Source organism: Budorcas taxicolor, chromosome 15 (assembly GCF_023091745.1).
Source record: "Budorcas taxicolor isolate Tak-1 chromosome 15, Takin1.1, whole genome shotgun sequence".
Lineage (NCBI taxonomy): Eukaryota > Metazoa > Chordata > Mammalia > Artiodactyla > Bovidae > Budorcas > Budorcas taxicolor.
In genome coordinates, this window is record NC_068924.1 from 41158496 (window position 1) to 41173896 (window position 15401).

Consider the following 15401-nt stretch of genomic DNA (forward strand, 5'->3'; position numbering starts at 1 on the left):
TAACTCCCTGTACACTGGTCTTCCCCCAGAAACCTGTAGCTGGCCACACTGGTGCTCACACCTGCAGACCCCAGTCCATGGCAAGTCCTGAGCCAAGCCCAGCCAGGACAGACAGTGTCAGAGATCCTTCAGTGCTGTCAAAGCAAGCTGGATACAGAAATCCCCATAAATAGAGTAACTACAAACTAGTAGAGGTTAATAGTCTTTGTTTCAGAGCTAGACAGAAATGGGTTTGATTCCAGAATCCACTCTTGACTACCTGGTTGATTTTGGACAAGATAAGAAATCCTTGAGTTCCTCTGTAAAATGAGAGCATAATACTACCTATCTTTAATAAGATTATTTTAAATCTATATAACCTCTTAGCAAAGGGCCTGACACTTTGCTTAGTAAATATTGCTGTTAAGATCAGGAGTGGAAGGGTTGATATCATAGCTTAGAATCCACTCCCAGCCTTCTGCTGTAACTTCATTCCATCTCATAAATGCTGGTGATTCCTCAAATCCAAAGTGGGTGGTTAGTTTGGGGGAATCTCCCCTGCTGTTTCCCTCATTCTTCTGCAGTTTCTATCAGCCCTAGTCACAGCTCCTTCGCTAACTCCCAGCCCATTCCTAGGCTCCTGTCATCTGCTATTGTTAGTATCTGCCCACATGCACCTTTGAACACCCCTGTCTCACCCTGGCCAGCCCAGCTAGTCGGCAGGGGACAAAGAGGAGCTTACCACCTGGACAACAATGTGTTTCTACACATCTTTAAAAGATTTCCTGTTTTGTCTTCAGGAGGAAAGATGGAACCTGGGCACCTCCTTTCATGCAGGCAACTGCCTATTCCGTGGAAAATCAGCTGAGGTAATTTAAGTACCCTGCTTAATTACTTCACTACCAGACTCCCAGCTAAACTGCCCTAGCAACACCTAGCAACAGCTTGCTGCCCCCAGCAGCTTCTGTAAGAGGGTTCTTCTAACTGCTTTATAAGCAGTCATTATAGGTAGCCTTGGTACAGAAATGAGTAAGTTAAATTAAGACTGGGGATGATATGTAAGCCCCTTTACTATCGTGCTATCCCCTTACTTGGTTTTGCCTCCACTTTCCTGTGTAGGCCCAATGTCATTCCTCCCAGGGCTGAGCTTGCCCTTCCAGAGATGGGCAGAGGCAGTCATGGATGTGTTTCAAGCACATCTTTAGAGTCAGATGGACACTCCAGCCGTGTGACACTAGGAATATTATGTAACCTTGATGCACCTCAGTTTCTTCATCTGTAAAATGGGAGTGATAATGTACAGGGCCTGGCATATAGTACATATTCACTGTTGGCTGCTATGATTATAAATAACATAAGATAAAGAAACAACAGCCAGTTTTCCAAACGATACTGCAGCAGAGCCAGCCAGCCTGGATACCCATGAGATTGTGCAATGCAGACAGTCCACCACTTGGGTTGGCCCCTCACCCTCCTGCTTGTCCCGGGGCTGTCCCCTACCCCTTGTGTCCTATCCCCACTCCCTCCATGACATAAGGTCCACAAGAGCAAGAATTTTTGTCAGTATTTTGTTCACTACTATATGCCAACACAGTGCTTGACATGTAATAGGGGATCAATAAATATTCGTTGGATAAATGGGTATTTGCAGACTACTGCCTCATGCACACGGGCTCCCTTAGGAATTTCAAGTGCTAGGACATAGGAATTCCTGGATCCCTAACTTTATACATCTTTATAACATACCAGCCCCTAACAGCAGCCCTATCTTGTGTTTGTATATGGCCAGATCTAACCAAAACCCCAAATGTAATATCTAAGACCATCCTAAGTGTTCGTTTCATTGCCAAGACTGTCCTATGTGGGTATAGATCACAAATGAGAGTGAAGGTGTTGGTCGCTCAGTCGTGTCTGACTCTTGGTGATTCTGTGGGCTGTAGCCCGCCAGGCTCCTCTGTCCTTGGGATTCCCCAGGCAAGAATACTGGAATGGGTTGCCATGCCCTTCTCCAGGGGATCTTCCCAACCCAGGGACTGAACCCAAGTGCCCTGCATTGCAGGCAGATTCTTTACCGTCGAGCCACCAGGAAAGCATAAGTCACAAACTCTTTGCTAAAATTAAAGGTATGAACACAAGGGGGAAACTAATGAAATGAAATCTAGATTCCCAAGACCCAGAGTGGAGGGAGGGTGTTACCAGTGTACCATTCTCAGCTCGTTCCTGTCTCTAACCCAGTAGGTCTGCCCTAAAGCAGAGAGTCTAGTGGGAGAGAGAAAAGGAAAGCCCAGACCAAGCAGAGAGAGCTTGTCAGGGTGTGAGACGAGGCAGGACTGAAGCCAGAGCCAGCCTGCACCTGGGATCGAGAAAGCAGAAATTTAAAGGAGGCCAGAGAATCTAAGCTATGCATTTGTAGGAAGCAGAGGGGAAAGCCACAAGTGAGGGTAACAACAGGTTCATTGCCAAAGCGATCTGGAAAGTGCGAGAGGCTACCTCCTGCAGATTTTAGGATCTTCCCAAACAGGCGCCTTTGGAAGGCCCAGGCTTCATCTCCCCATTCTGGGTCTTCTGTTACATCAATAAATCAGAAGAGTTTTATGAATCCAGAGGAAGCATATGTTCCCACCAGGGCCAATCTCTTGTGGTCCAGCTCATGTCCTTCCAAATTTTCACATTTTGGAAACAAAGTTGAGAGGATCCCAGAATGAAGCATCAGTTAGCAGGACTGCCAGGGTCCCTGCACAGACTGATGGTGGCCCTCCCCAACGTCTCCTAAGGGTCACTAATAGGAGTTCTCTCTTGTCATTCCCAGTGCTTGGTTCCCTGGTATGTGGGTGGTCCAGGAAGCAGCCTCTCCCTGCTGAAGGCAGAATGAAGACCCTGCCACCAGGGTTCCAAAGCAGACGTGGATCAAGCTACACCGAATATCAAAGACCCAGCAGCCAACTGCTCCCTAGCATCTATGCCCGTCTCTCTGGCCAACCTCTTTAGAACCCAGGCTTTGACCCTTAGAGGCACAACCTGTGAGACCATCCAGTGAAAATCCTTATTTATAAAACTGTGAAAACTGAGATTCAGAAAGGAGCCTTGGGACTTCCCTGGTGGTCCAGTGGTAAAAACTCCACTTCCTTCCAATGCATGGGGTGCAGGTTCAGTCCCTGGTTGGAGAATTAAGATTCCACCATGCCACACAGTGTGGCCAAAAAATACAAAATAAATTTATTTTTTCAAAAGAAGACAAGGAAAGCCTTCCTCTGCCTCCTGTAAAAGAGGGTCAGGAGTTAATTTTTAAAAAAGAAAGGAAGAAAGGAGCCGTGATTTCCTTGACACCCATCAAATCCATGGGCAAGCTGAGACTGGGACCCAAGGCTCCTGATTCCTGTGTGTATGCTTAGTCACTCAGTCATGTCCATTTCTTTGCAACCTGATGGACTGTAGTGTAGCCTTCCAGGTTCCTCCATCCACAGAATTTTCCTGGCAAGAAATACTGGAGTGGGTTGCTACTCCAGGGGAACTTCCTGACTCAGGGATCAAACTCATGTCCTTTGCATCTCCTGCACTGGCAGACAGATTCTTTACCGCTGTGCTCTCTGGGAAGCCTGGTCCCAGTTTTTCTTTCCAGCACTTCTGCACTCTGCATTAAGTCTCCTGGGACTGGCAATGCTCTGAGTGACCAGGAATATATTAGGTGCACTTCCCCTGGGGAAAGCATGAGATTAACTATCAAAAGACCTGATTTAGTGCCTGGCACCACCTCTCACCAGCTGTGTGATGCAGGCAACTCATGTAACCTTTTTGATCTGCATCAAGAATAACTGCAAAGAGGGGCAACACTAAAGGCTATCCATCATGAAGTCATCTGGAGGACTCAATCAAAAATGTATTAAAAAGCTCTATTTTCAAAAGTAATATACATGTAATTATTCTTATTTTCTTCCCCACATTTTTCAGCGTTTTCCAAATAACAATATTAGTTTTAAAAGGAAGATTATACAGAACTTTTAAAGAAATGGTACCTTTTACCTATCGAATCGGCAAAGCTTTCATTTCTTACTCCAGCACTAAAAGGGTACTCAGAGATTAGCACTGTCAGGCACTGGTAGTGGAAGTACGAATTAGAACTAACTTTCTGAAAAATTATTTGGCAACAAGCATCAAGAGGCTTAAAAATAGTCTATATCTCTTGTCCCAGGTAATCCACTTCTCAGAAACTATGTAAAAAATTATTAGCTCTGCAGTTAAGAACAATAAAGCAGTTTGTAGCAGAATTTTACTTAACTATTCCTGAAAACTAGAAACAAACTAAATGTTGTCCAATGAGAAATGGTTAAATAGCTTACAGTACTCCTTACAACAAAATGTCGTAAAGTCCCTTAAAATCAACTTTTCATAGAATACTTAATGAACTGAGCAAATATTTGTAGTATAATATAAAGTAAATCAAATAGAATATTACACTGCATAAGTAATAAAATTCCATTTTTTAAACACAGACACACAGAGAAAGAAAAACTCACAAAAACATTAAGCACATTCCCTCTGGATGATGGGATATAAATATTCTTTATAATTTTTTCTGCATTTTGAAATTAATTACAATGAGCTTACTTTCTTTTACCACCTGAAAATGCTGTTACAAATAAAAATGTAAATAAACAGTTAACGTTGTAGGTTTTTACATTCCACTTTGTCACCGTGGTAGCAATTATTTACACATACCTGTATCAAACGCTCTCTCATTAGTGGTTAGAAGCTTTTATTAGCTTTACGTTTCTTTAACTGGTTTTTGTGCTTTCTGCTGCTTCTTTCCAATCCTAAATTCCCCATCTTACATTTTTGCTTTGATTCATTTTCACGTAATTTGGGGGGAAATTGAGTCATTTTACAGAAAGAGTACTTGGGTGATACCTTTTCTTAGCCTTTGGAGATCAGAGAATGTTGTCATGGACTGATGACAACGTGGCTAGGTGTCTTGGTTCATTCAGGCTGCTGCAACAAAATACCATAGACTAGGTGGCTTACGAACAACAGAAATTTTATTTCTCACAGTTCTAGAGGCTGGGAGTCCAAGATTCCATGTCTGGTGAGGGCTTACTTCTTTGTTCATATAACCTCATATGGTGCATGGCAGGAGGGAACTTTCTGGAGTCTCCTTGAAATTGTTATTTGCTAAGTTGTGTCCAACTCTTTGTGACCCCGTGGACTGTAACCCACCAAGCTCCTCTGTCCATAGGATTTCCCAGACAAGAATACTAGGTTGCCATTTCCTTCTCCAGGGGATCTTCCCAACCCAGGGATCAAACCCAGGTCTCCTGAATTGCAAGAAAATTCTTTATCATCTGAGCCACCAGGGATTTAAGGGCACTGATCTCATTCCTGAGAGCTTCATTCTCATGACCTAAGTACCATCCAAAGGCCCCACCTCCAAATAATACCACCGCATTGGGCATTAGGTCTCAGAATATGAATTGGGGGTGGGGGATGCACAAACATTCAATTTATAGCATTAGGTAAGAGTTCTCTATTTCTATAGGCATTTGTACAACTGACTTCTCAGATTTATTATTTCAGAGAAGAAATCTAACATTAGTTAGATTCCTCTAAAATTATCCTTAGCTTTTCAGCTTACTAGCTTCTAGGACTCCTACATCCTTGAAACTGAATTATACTATGACGCTAGTGATCCTGGAAACCAAGTGCCAGAAATCAGAGCAACAGCCAAAGCCCAGATCAGATGAGTAAGCTTTCACCGAAGGTTTCTCCACTGTACAATCATCTACATTCCACTCAGAGTTCAGACTCACCTCTTTACCACCTCTTCACTTTCGTTGCAATAAATACAATGGCAGACAAAACCTTATTTCTTGGCCTCTTAATTTCTGCAGGATGAACCCCCAGAAACGAAACTGTTGCTTCACGAGCGCGTTTCCCACCCCCTTCAGTAAGTGCCTTTAACAATTATTTCTACGAGTAATGCGAGAAAGTCCTTTCCCCAGCAAAAAGCCTCTATGAATTATTACCCCTGTTTAATTATTTCCAGCAAGGTGTGTGAGAGGTCTTATCTCATTGTCTTGCTGATTTGCACTTCCCTAACATCTTTCACATTGTATCTGGATTTCCCCTTGGATGAATTGTGTATTCATATCCTTTGTTTATGGTCCAACTGGGATGTTTTTCTTTATCAGTTTGTAGAGGTGTTTAAATATTTTGAACATTAATCTGTTTTATAGGTTGCAACTTTTTCCCAGTCTATCATTTGTCAAGTAGATATGACTATCTTTCCATTATACTATCTACATTTATTGTCTTGGTTTAAAGATCTCCCAAGCCGCCAAGTCATAAATGCACTCTCTTAAATTTTGCTCTTGTATTATTTTGTCCATATTTTACATTTAAATGCTTGATCCATCTGAAATTTATTTTAATATGTAGAGTTCTCTTCCATTTTCTTTTAGATGGATAGGGTCAATTGGAGAACATGATATAATACACAAGCCAATCTTTTTCTTCCCACCAGGGCTGGTGTCATAGATGTGTTTTTCACTTCTGCGGTCATATGGGGCCTCACACTCATGGTCTTATGTGTCTGGTTTAATGCTCTGACCTTGAAATTCTTAATAATTTGATCTTTCAGTTTATATTTTGTAAGTGAATTCCAATGGCACATCGAGTAGGGGACTTGGATCCTCAGCACAGTTCCATCCCTCTCTGCCTCTCTGCCTCCTTGGGATGGTTCTAGGCCTCCAACTTGCCCGGTGCCTGGTGCCCTGGCCCTGCTCAGCTTCCCCCTTGCCACCCCTGCTCTTCTTCAGATCTTTTCAGACACACAAGGTCTCAAAGAATTTAGCTATCTGAACCCTTTCTGAAAAAGAAACTGGGAGATATACTCCAGCAAAACAAGAGTAAAACAAGATAAAGGAAAATAGTGAGTTCTAGAAATAGAGAGCCAGCGTGGTAATGAGGAAGAGGGATTCCATAAAGATTCAGCTGGTCCTGAAGCTAGACAACAACTAGTCCAAACCACAGCAAGAGGACAGAAGATGTACCAAGGGAAAGAAAGGGAACTGCTAGATTCCCTGGTGTGCTTGCTTCACCTTACTCTGGAGTTTTGTAGCTCTGCGGAAGAGATGGGGCAAATGTTCACCGAAAATCCCCGGAAACTGAAAAAATAAGGCAAGTTATTAACTCCCAGGAAAACTAAATGCCTTGAAAGTAAATGTATTCATAGGTTACCTACTGGCTACCTGTGGTATAATTATGTGGTTCAGTCAGCTCAGTTCAGTTCAGGCACTCAGTCGTGTCCGACTCTTTGTGACCCCATGAATCGCAGCACGCCAGGCCTCCCTGTCCATCACCAACTCCCGGAGTTCACTCAGACTCACGTCCATTATGTGGTTATAAGCAGTAAATACTGAATGTTGATCTAACTAAGAATTATGGTGTGGTAACTCTTCGGGGAGAATGTTGGAGAGCAGTTTGGGTGGGAGGGAGAAAAGGAGTATGAGAACTGGAAGATTACTTCATCTCCCATTGTGGGAAGTTAATAGGGAATGTCTAAAATTGAAAGCGTGACAAAGACATGACAGAATAAGCCTGTTATTTAAAAATAAGGATAAAAGTGCCTGTAGAAACAGCTAGAGTTAAATGTGTCTCTGGGAAGTAGAAATCAGGCCTGGGTTTCTGGGAGCAGGCATAAAGTGGTTGCTTTTCTTTAAAATCTGTATAGTATTCTTTGCCTTTTTAAACTATATAGTCACATTGCTTTCTTAAAACAAAAATTAAATTTTTAAAAAAGTAATAGGCATGTAAACCCAGGATGTGGCTCTCTTCACATAAATGAGAGCAGCTCTAGTCATTCATGGAAGGCTTTTAATGTCCAGACCAATCTCTGTCTAGTTTGAATGCCAGCACTTAGGTGTTGATCAGTTTTACTGATTAGCTTTATTTACTTCAATTCTGTGAAACTATTCAAGAACTGGGCTTCCCCTGTGGCTCAGCTGGGGTTGGGAAGATCCCCTGGAAAAGGGAAAGGCTACCCACTCCAGTATTCTGGCCTAAACAATTTCATGGACTGTATAGTCCATGGGGTCACAAAGAGTCGGACGTGACTGAGCAAGTTTCACTTCACCTCACTTCATCCAAGAACTGCATGACCCAAAGATGGTTAATTGTTTATTTCAGCATTTTTGAAAATTAGTCAATCATTTTGCATGTAATTTTCATAAGTCCCTTATCTGCCTCTTAGTCTTTAAGTTCCCACACCTGTTATCAGATTTCCATTTCTTTCAACTCCTATTTTCTTTAAATCCCGGGAGTGCTTTTCAAATTCAACCTCTGCTACAAAGGCAGAACTTGCCTCTCAGCTTTCAGCACTTGACCCATTTTTCATAAATGGCCTAGGACATTTTAACACCAAGAGGGAGAGAAAGATCAAGGTTCTTCCTTAAAGAAGAATAAAGAAAACCAGGATTACAGACAGCAATCATCAATAGCAATTGAAACTTAGCATGAGAGTCTCTATGGTGTACTTAACATAGTTATATTTATTTCTGAATTATCATTTCATGTATGTTTAGTAACAATTCAATTATTTTAACACAGGATTTTGATGGGAGAAGAATAAGTGACTAGACCAGTGTCTCTCAATCACTTGGGAAGCTTTTAAAAGTACTAATACCAGAGAGGGTCAGATGCTGATTTAACTGGTCTGGGTACAGCATGGTCATAGGAATTTTTTAAATTCCCACTGTTATTCTAACATGCGAAAAAAATAGGGTACCACCATACGGCATCATGTCCCAAGTGTTCTCTCTCAGTTAAAACATCTAAGAAGAATCTAATTCAATAACCATTATTCTGGCACTGAATTCACCTGGTAGCATGTGCCCTTATGGCATATGAGTTTCTGGAGGAAATAAACAGCTGCTGCTGCTGCTAAGTCGCTTCATTCGTGTCTGACTCTGTGCAACCCCATAGACGGCAGCCCACCAGGCTCCTCTGTCCCTGGGATTCTCCAGGCAAGAACACTGGAGTGGGTCGCCATTTATTTCTCCAATGCATGAAAGTGAAAAGTGAAAGGGAAGTTGCTCAGTCATGTCTGACTCTTCACAACCCCATGGACTGCAGCCTACCAGGCTCCTCCATCCATGGGATTTTCCAGGCAAGAGTACTGGAGTGGGTTGCCATTTCCTTCTCCAGAAATAACCAGAAGGTCTTGCAAAATTAAACCTTAAAGTTGCAGGAACTGTCAAACAGCCACCCCTGGGCCTCCTCCTCATTTGCAGTAGGCTCCCAAAATGGCGGGCCAAGGAGAGCATAGACAGGCTGGTAATGTCCCCTAATTTTGGCTTCCCTCTGCACAGACAGTGTTCATTTCCAGCCAAGCATTTAATTCAAATTACAACATTGCCCATTTTAGAGCCACCCTGACTCCCCAGACAACCAGCTCTTAGCTCCCCAGCCAGGGATCAAAACCAGGCCCCTACACTGGAAGCACAGTCTTAACCACAGGACTGCCAGGAAGTCCCTTCCCTGCATTTTTTAATCAAAGAATTGGGTTGTCCAATTCTAACCAGTTCTGGTTAATTCTAAGTCCTTTGGTTGTGGTCCCTAGCACATTTAATGAACAAAAGTTTTATGGAGCCAATTTCCTATGCGGAATTAGAGGACACTTTGTAAGCATATGAGACATGGCTCTTCAACAACTACAATAGTGTCTGCCCCCTCGAAAAGCACGTGTTTGGAGAGGATGAATCAAGTCCCACAGCTGAGACCCGAGATTGATGGCTGTTGTCAGCAGTTGGAGCCTATTAGTGAAGCAGACAAGGGGGCTGTTGAAAGGAGGGCTTACTGAACAGACTAGGCCAGGGAGAGCATTTCTGAACTGCAGCAGGCAAGGGGTAGGCGCCATTGGGATCCGGAGCCCAGGTAGAAGGAGCAAGGCTGACATGGGCCATACTGGCCTGACTTCCAGAATAGAATCACTACTAGACACTTAGGAATGCAGGAATAGATTCAGGGAACAGAAAAGGGGGCAAGAGAAGAAAGAATGTTGTGATTATCTTCCTGCAGATTATCAGCAGTCCCGTCCAATTGCTGAAGCAGTAGGGTGGGGAGGGAGGACCCAGGGAGCACCTCTGGGGCCACAGCGTCTCAGGGCCAGAGGCCTCCAAGAGCAGGAAGAGCGCCCTCATGAAATAACCTCAACCCTAAGGAAAGCCATCTACCCCAGCCACAGTCTGCAGCCCCTGCTCATACCTGGATGGTATGTCCCCAGTTTCTCCATAACCAGTGTGAGTGTAGTCAGGCCATTGTACAGGAGCTCAGCTCAGACCTGAGTGAAGGGGAGCACACTCAGAGTGCCCCCAAGCTTGGGCCAGGCAGGGGCAAGAAGCCATCACTAAGTAATGACTGCAACAGAACTTAAGTGGAAACAGAAGGCCACAGCTGTTCAGCCCTTGGAAGGATGGACCAATTTCTAATTTTCCTTGTTATACTAAAGAACCAATGTCTTTGAGCTAATGCATAAGATGAAACATCATCCAAAATCCATCCCAGTTATTATGAAAACTGAGAATTGTTATCCTCCTCCATACATGTTTAAAATAATCTTGATCTCTAAATATTGGAAAGTCAGACCCAATCCTCCTAAACCAGCCCCTTTAGTTCCTAAACCCTTTGAAGGCTGAGCGTTCCAGAAAAATGCTGGCCTTTCTTCCTAGGTTCTAAGTATTGAGAAATCTCTACAAATATGCCAAAGATATTAAACAGAATCACAGAGTTATGGTCTGTAATATCTCAGTTATCAACTATTTACTGAGCACCTATTTTAAATGAGGGACTGAGAATACAGAAATAAATCAGTCTGAATAGCTGCCTCCAGAGGCCCTCAGGGAGGGGGAAATGCAGAAACAGATTATCTCAGTACAATACCATGCATGTAAACCAGACATACGAGTAAGTGACAGGGAGTTAGACCCTGCATGAGGAAAGGCTTCCTTGAGGAAGGGGTGAAATAAAATGAAGCCTAACAATGAAGAAAGAGTAAAATAAAAGTTGAAATGCTAGCTGTGATATTTCATAAACCACAAAGTTCACACAAGGAGTGAGGGGGGTTGTGGAGGTTGGGGGATAATGCAGTGTTCATGACAGAAGGTCCAAGCAAAGGGTGGCCAGAAGGCCAAGAGATGGTTCTAGAAGAGCTCATGTTAATAGCCAGGGCTCAACCCCCTGAAGCTGCAGAGAAACTGGAAGTCCCCACTGTCACTCCCACCTACCCTACTCAAGACCCAACCAGCCCACCACATGGAGATGCAACTGGGTCAACAAACTTTTCCCCTGGGAGGCAAATAGTGTGAATCTGTCAGCCACCTTGAGTTTCATCATTTCCATCCTGAGAGCTCAGGCTCCAAGGGTTGGAACTTAGATTGGGAGGGAGATGGAGAAAGGAAAGGAGAGAGAAGAGGAGGGAAGGACATTCACACAGGCCGTTCTCACCACCTCTTCTCCCAGCCCCCACACACAGCCTACCTCTCGAATGGCATCAAAGCCACAACGGGCTGCCCCCACTGACAAGGGCCCTAAGCCTCAGTGTCAGGGACATGCAGAGCAGGGATTCACTATATTGGACCCTGCGCTGGTTCCAGAGAGAGGCTGTAACAAAGGATCACAAACAGGGTGGCTTAAAACAACAGAAAATTATTCTGTCACAGCTCTGGAGGCTCGAAATCCAAAATGAAGATGTCTGTAGGGCTACACTTCCTCTGAGACTCTGGACAGACTCCTTCCTCGCCTCTTCCAGTTTCTGGTGGTGCTCAGCGATCGTTGGCATGACTTGGCTTGCAAGCACATCACTGCAGTCTCCGCCTCCGGCATCATGTGGTGTTCTCCCTGTGACTCTGGCTCCACGCAGGATTCTCCTTTTCTCATAAGGACACCAGTCACGCTGGATGAGAGCCCACCCTAATGATCTCATCTGAACTTGATTACATCTGCAAAGACTCTATCTCCAAATAAGGTCACATTCCCAAGTACCAGAGCACTGTGGACTTCAACATACCATTCAGGATGACACAGTTCTACCCGTAGCTGCCCCTTTATTCCTTCCTCCTCCAGGACTTGTGGCAATAACTAAGGAGCAACGGCACATCTTTCCCAGAAAAGCTAAGCATGTCATTTCCAAGCTAGTCACCCTCAGTGAATCTGGAAGGCAAGGCAAGGGGATTCCCTGTCTTCTGGTCCTTCTAGAATATATAATAACATGCTGACTCACCGGTGGCTGTGGGATTGGGAATTTCTCTGTTAAAGCGCCCCTGTGCTCAGCCTGATTGACAGCTTCGCAACCCAGGGAGTCCTATGGAAGCTGCAGTCAGGCCCTGGTTACATAAGCCCCCACCCCTCAGAGCCCAGATTTCCTCATCTGTAAGGTCTAAAGAGACTTCTGGTGTCTGATGGTGACTATTAAGGGGCACATCTGGCCCACATCAACTCCACATCCGAATCCCCAATTAATACACGGCCATTCAGCAAGTGTCGCTTGAGACCTGCAGGAAGGCTCATTAGAGTGCCTGAAGCACCTCCCTGGGGACAGCGCGTATCTCAGCATGCAGATTCTGAATTGAGATCATAACGAAGTTCCTGCTCTGCTCCTCCCAGGAGCCCGTGCTTTGTATTCACACGGAATATCTGGACACCCACGCAGACACCACTAACATACACACGCATGAGAAATCGTGGCGGGTGAGAGCCGAATGCAGAGCAGAGTGTCTGAGTTACAGAAGAGGTGGAACCACTCAGCAACCAGTGTCCTCTTGGCTTCAGTCTGGCAGCTGCACAGAAGCTAAACAGCTTCCTCTACAGAAGGAAGGCAAAGAATCTATTGCCCAGCAGGACAGAGACAGGAACAACACACAGTTAGGGGCCCTTGAGGGTCAGCAGGGCCATCCAAGAACCACAGCCACAGGCCACAGTATATCAAGCAATCAGCCATGAGCCATTTCAGCAGGGCCCTGCTGGGGGCTGGGGAGTGAGGATGAGTCCAAACTCTCCAAGGAATTATGCGCCTCCACTCCCGAGGGGACTAGGCAGAGAATCAGGACCCAACCACGTGGCTTAATCATGCTAGGGCAGGACTCCCGGCCCAGCCTGGAAGCCCATACCCTGCAAAGGATCTGATGGGGATGACGTTGACTGAATGAGAGGGTCGGGAGGACAGACAGGAAGTGAGAGAAATGGGAATTCAATGACCAAGGACAAGCCATGTGATGGGTGAGACGGTTTTTGACTTGGGGGGCTCTGGAGCCTCAGGGTTCCCCCTGGCAGGTGAACCATCAGGCCCCTGAGTAGCAACTGCAACCCCACCCCCACTGCCATTCATTCCCTGTCCTGAGTCAGGCAGGCTGGACCCCGCACGGCTGGAGGGCAGAGATAGACTACACTGTGTGCATATGACACAGTGTGCCCAGGTCCCCTGCTCTCCTCTGCCCCACCCATCTTCCCCATACCCCATCTGTTGGTAAAAAGGCAGTGTCATCAGAGAATAAGATCTGGGCTCAGCCTTTACTGGGCAAATAATAACGAGCAAACTATTTAACCAGACTAAGTCGCTATATCTTCATCTGTAAAATGGGAAAGTAATAGTATCTGCTTCCCAGAACCGCTGGGAAGACTAAGTGAGATAATGCATGTAAGTAACATAAGGATGGGCATAGTACCTGACATACAATAAGCCCCAATAGATACGTATTCCACAGCCTTTAGAGAAAATGAGAATGAAGGGAACATTGTCTGCAGGACAAAAGCCAGAGTCAGTCTCGAAATCCCTCAACCTGGCAGATTCCATGCACCAATGGCACTTGAAGCCCCCAAAGGCTCTGCTTTATGTCTAGAAATGAAACAGCAAACAGAAGGCCTCTTTTTCCAGCTCAAAGGAGCCTGCTCATCCTCATACTAGTAGCTCTGGAAAAGGTGCTCTCTTACTGCCTCACACAACGTGTCTCCAACTAATTAACAGTCTGGCTGCTGAATAATACAAATGAATTTACTTACAAAACAGAGACCCACAGAAAACAAACTTATTATGGTTGCCAGGGGGAAGAATGAGGGGAAGCAATGGTTAGGGAGTTTGCGATGGACATGTACACACTGCTATATTTAAAATGAATAACCAACAAGGATCTACCTACCTTATAGCACATGGAACTCTGCTCAATGTTATGTGGCAGCCTGGATTGGAGGGGAGTTTAGGGGAAAATGGATACATGTATATGTATGGCTGAGTTCCTTTGCGGTTCACCTGAAACGATCACATTGTTAATGAGCTATACCCCAATACAAAAAAGGTTTTTTAAAAATGTGATGCGTATGTATATTACCATATGTGAAATAGATCACCAGTCCAGGTTTGATGCGTGAGACAGGGTGTTCAGGGCCAGAGCACTGGGATGACCCTGAGGGATGGGATGGGGAGGGAGGTGGGAGGGGGGTTCAGCATGGGGAACACATGTACACCCATGGCTGATTCATGTCAATGTATGGCAAAAACCACTACAATATTGTAATTAGCCTCCAATTTAAATTAATTAATTAATTTTTAAAAATATGATGTATATAAACATGGAGCATATATGTATATTATATATAATATATGTATGTGTATGTATACATAAGCATATATGTATATATAAAAGGAATATTATTTAGCCTTTATAATAATAATAATACGTTTTTTAAAAAACAGTCTGGCTGCTGCCCCGGGTGACTGATGGCTCTCCCTCCTCTCCCTGGGAGGCTGGGGGCAGGGCATGTCTCAGGGAAGATTGCCCACACCTCCTCCACCACCCACTTCACTCACTGAAAACAGAAGATGCTAAAAGGTGTGCATTCCCCTTACAGAGCTCAGACAGCTCAGAGGCATGGCCTGGCCTCACTGTGGTCTGAGGAAAGAACATCTGTTGGTATAAGGCAGACCCTCATGACTGTCCTGATAAACTCAGAACCACTCAACTGGCTTCCCCCTAGATAACTTTGCTAGGTTACTACTGGGAAGAGAGCAGAGAAGCAAGGAGAGATTAACAGCCTTTTCTTCTTAAATGAAGATGCCTTGATAAAGGACAGAAATGGTATGGACCTAACAGAAGCAGAAGATATTAAGAAGAGATGGCAAAAATACACAGAAGAACTGTACAAAAAGGATCTTCACAACCCGGATAATCACGATGGTGTGATCACTCATCTAGAGCCAGACATCCTGGAATGTGAAGTCAAGTAGGCTTTAGAAAGCATCACTACGAACAAAGCTAGTGGAGGTGATGGAATTCCAGTTGAGCTATTTCAAATCCTGGAAGATGATGCTGTGAAAGTGCTGCATTCAATATGCCAGCAAATTTGGAAACCTCAGCAGTGGCCACAGGACTGGAGAAGTCAGT